This window comes from Mauremys mutica, chromosome 4, assembly GCF_020497125.1.
Source record: "Mauremys mutica isolate MM-2020 ecotype Southern chromosome 4, ASM2049712v1, whole genome shotgun sequence".
Taxonomy (NCBI): domain Eukaryota; kingdom Metazoa; phylum Chordata; order Testudines; family Geoemydidae; genus Mauremys; species Mauremys mutica.
In genome coordinates, this window is record NC_059075.1 from 157,678,605 (window position 1) to 157,683,130 (window position 4,526).

Here is a 4,526-nt window from a genome sequence, read left to right on the forward strand (position 1 = left end):
ACCAACTGTCCCTTTTACATGCCACTGGAGACGCCAGGCTCAAGACCAGGCCAAATCGCCACGATTAACCCCAGCGGTTTTGGTATTGATGAAAACATTGACAAACCAACGCCAATGACTGAACATAGCTGCTAAACTGGCACCTTCCCTCCCAATCTCTGGGCGTCTCTCCGTGGAGAGCTTTTAGCAGAGATGGGGGCCTGAAGAGTGACCCTGTCTGTGATGGGATCCTGGGGCTGTGGGGCCGCTGTGCCCCCTCTCTCCAGCCTGGGCTGTCTCTCCCAATGCCTTGCTAGTGACCAGCAGCAAACCCCTCCAGGCGCTGCGGTCACTCAGCCGTCAGCATGCGGCACCCCCCACCCAGCCAGAGTGCATGGCTGCTCCCAGAGCCACTCATGAATCACACAGAGACAGGTACCAGCCAAATCCCCCCAGCTCCCAGCCCTGCACCACAGGAACATACCGTCTTGCACCGCTCAGGATGGGCAGTGCAGATTTATTCATTGGTTCCCCACTTCATCGATGGAGAGTGGCCAGCCACCAGCCACATTGCCCCACACTTCATACAATCTCACTGGTAAAGATAAACAGTAAAACAAATGTATTGACTAGAAAAGGTAGATTTTAAGTGATAGGCAAAAAGACAGAGTTAGTTACCAAAAGAAATAAAATGTAAGTCCGCAGTCTAACCTCTCAACCCTATTAGACTGGGCGATATCTAGATCGGGGTCGGCAACCTATGGCCCGGGTGCTGAAGGCGGCACGCGAGCTGGTTTTCAGTGGCACTCACACTGCCCGGGGCCTGGCCACTGGCTTCTGCATTTTAATTGAATTTTAAATGAAGCTTCTTAAACATTTTAAAAACCTTATTTACTTTACACACAACAATCGTTTAGTTCTATATTATAGACTTATAGAAAGAGTCCTCTTAAAACGTGACCATGTCTGACTGGCCCGGGAAACGTTAACTCAGAGTGAATACATGAAGCCTCGGCCCAGCACTGCTGAAAGGTTGCTGACCCCTGGGCTAGACCAAGCAGTTTTGCTCACCCCACAGGACACTGCGGTTCCTAGGACACAGATTTCACCCTTGAAACTGGCCAGTCCCCTCGGTTGGAGTTTTCTGAGTGTCCTTGTTGCTTGCGGCGTAGGTGGGGGGAGGAGAAGGGCCCAGCCTGGGCCGGCTCTGTTCGGTTTTATACCCTCAGTCCATGTGCTTGGGACACACAGGAGTCCAGGCCTGTCTGGGGCGTTGCTGAGTCCCCAGGCCAGGCTGAGCAGTTCCCCTGGGGTGGCCTCATGCGGGTGAGTCGTCGCATCCTAGCTCCCTGGCTGGACAATGGCTGGGGATGGTTGTTTGACACCTGCCCAGGTGTTGGTTACTTTCCTTGCTGTTGCCTCTGGGGAGCTGATCCCTGGCTGATTCTCCAACTTACAGTTTTAGTGGTCACCACACAACACAATTCTCATAACTTCATAGGCATTAATGATACACATCTATGAACGGAGCACTGGCTTTCAGAACCTCTCCCCCGATACCGTACAAGGCCTGCGTTATATGTAAGATCACCATTGTATGAAAATGAGGAACATGGGGGTTCCAGGATGCTCCCCCAAAGTATAGAATGTCACACCGTCTTTGGTAGGGCCTTTGTCTCCTGCTAAGTTGAAACCAAGCAATTATTGGTTCCCAAATGATTGTCAAGGTCAGTGTGCATATCTAAGCAGTAATCGAATTCTACCAAGCCTGCTCCTAAATCAAACTCTAAGAAGTTCTCAAGCTGCATTGGTCTTACTTTGCCTGGCTGTAAATTTCAATTCTTTGATGGAAATATTTGTTGCCGGTTTGTGTGTGTGCAGTGAAACCAGCATTTACCCTGTTCAGAAGCTTCTGCACATCTCTGTGATGCTGAATCTCTCTGGCTGGAATAGGGCCAGATCGGGTGACGGGTGGGGACATTGTAAGCATCTTGACCTGTGCTAACATCCTATCAGGTACAAACTCGAGATCTGAGAGCAGCAGGGCCGCCCAGAGGGGGGGCAAGTGGGGCAATTTGCCCCAGGCCCTGGGCCCCGCAGGGGCCCCCACCAGAGTTTTTCGGGGCCCCTGGAGCGGGGTCCCTCACTCGCTCTGGGGGGCCCGGAAAACTGTTCTGGGGCCCGGGCCCCCGGAGCTTCTTCTGCTCCGGGTCTTTGGCGGCAATTTGGCGGCGGGGGCGGGGGGGTGTCCTTCCGCTCCGGGACCCACTGCTGAAGTGCCCCGAAGACCCGTGGCGGGGGGGTCCTTCCACTCCAGGACCCGCTGCTGAAGTGCCCTGAAGACCCACGGCGGGGGGGTCCTTCCACTCCAGGACCCGCTGCCGAAGTGCCCCGAAGACCCGTGGCGGGGGGGTCCTTCCACTCCAGGACCCGCTGCTGAAGTGCCCCGAAGACCCACGGCGGGGGGGGGGTCCTTCCACTCCAGGACCCGCCGCCGAAGTGCCCCGAAGACCCGTGGCGGGGGGGTCCTTCCACGCCAGGCCCCGCTGCTGAAGTGCCCCGAAGACCCACGGCGGGGGGGGGGTCCTTCCGCTCCAGGACCCGCTGCCGAAGTGCCCCGAAGACCCACGGCGGGGGGGGGTCCTTCCGCTCCGGGACCCGCTGCTGAAGTGCCCCGAAGACCCACGGCGGGGGGGTCCTTCCACTCCAGGACCCACTGCGGAAGTGCCCCGAAGACCCGTTGGGGGGGGTCCTTCCACTCCAGGACCTGCTGCCGAAGTGCCCCGAAGACCCACGGCGGGGGGGGGGTCCTTCCGCTCCAGGACCCACTGCTGAAGTGCCCCGAAGACCCACGGCGGGGGGGTCCTTCCGCTCCAGGACCCGCTGCTGAAGTGCCCCGAAGACCCACGGCGGGGGGGGGTCCTTCCGCCCCGGGACCCGCTGCCGAAGTGCCCCGAAGACCCGTGGCCGGGGGGGTCCTTCCGCTCCAGGACCCGCTGCTGAAGTGCCCCGAAGACCCACGGCGGGGGGGGGTCCTTCCGCTCCAGGACCCACTGCTGAAGTGCCCCGAAGACCCACGGCGGGGGGGGTCCGTCCGCCCCGGGACCCGCTGCCGAAGGGCCCCGAAGACCCGTGGCGGGGGGGGTCCTTCCGCGCCTGGCCCCGCTGCTGAAGTGCCCCGAAGACCCACGGCGGGGGGGGGGTCCTTCCGCTCCAGGACCCGCTGCCGAAGTGCCCCGAAGACCCGTGGTGGGGGGGTCCCTCTGCTCCAGGACCCGCTGCCGAAGTGCCCTGAAGACCCACGGCGGGGGGGGGGGTCCTTCTGCTCCAGGATCCGCTGCCGAAGTGCCCCGCAGACCCACGGCGGGGGGGTCCTTCCGCTCCAGGACCCACTGCTGAAGTGCCCCGAAGACCCACGGCGGGGGGGGTCCTTCCGCTCCGGGACCCGCTGCTGAAGTGCCCCGAAGACCCACGGCGGGGGGGGTCCTTCCGCTCCGGGACCCGCTGCTGAAGTGCCCCGAAGACCCACGGCGGGGGGGGTCCTTCCGCTCCGGGACCCGCTGCTGAAGTGCCCCGAAGACCCACGGCGGGGGGAGTCCTTCCGCCCCGGGACCCGCTGCCGAAGTGCCCCGAAGACCCACGGCGGGGGGAGTCCTTCCGCCCCGGGACCCGCTGCCAAAGTGCCCCGAAGACCCGTGGCGGGGGGGGGTCCTTCCGCTCCGGGACCCGCTGCCGAAGTGCCCCGAAGACCCACGGCGGGGGGGTTCCTCTGCTCCAGGACCCGCTGCCGAAATGCCCCGAAGACCCGTGGCGGGGGGTCCTTCCGCTCCAGGACCCGCTGCCGAAGTGCCCCGAAGACCCGTGGCGGGGGGGTCCTTCCGCCCCGGGACCCGCTGCTGAAGTGCCCCGAAGACCCGGGGCGGGGGGGTCCTTCCGCCCCGGGACCCGCTGCCGAAGTGCCCCGAAGACCCGTGGCGGGGGGGGGTCCTTCCGCCCCGGGACCCGCTGCCGAAGTGCCCCGAAGACCCGTGGCGGGGGGGGTCCTTCCGCCCCGGGACCCGCTGCCGAAGTGCCCCGAAGACCCGTGGCGGGGGGGTCCCTCTGCTCCAGGACCCGCTGCCGAAGTGCCCCGAAGACCCGTGGCGGGGGGGTCCCGCTGCTGCAGGCCCCGCTGCTGAAGTGCCCCGAAGACCCGTGGCGGGGGGGGGTCCGGCCGCTCCGGGACCCGCTGCTGAAGTGCCCCGAAGACCCGTGGCGGGGGGGTCCCTCTGCTCCAGGACCCGCTGCTGAAGTGCCCCGAAGACCCGTGGCGGGGGGGGGTCCTTCCGCTCCGGGACCCGCTGCTGAAGTGCCCCGAAGACCCGTGGCGGGGGGGTCCTTCCGCCCCGGGACCCGCTGCCGAAGTGCCCCGAAGACCCGTGGCGGGGGGAGTCCTTCCGCTCCGGGACCCGCTGCCGAAGTGCCCCGAAGACCCGTGGCAGGGGGGTCCCTCTGCTCCAGGACCCGCTGCCGAAGTGCCCCGACGACCCGTGGCGGGGGGGGTACTT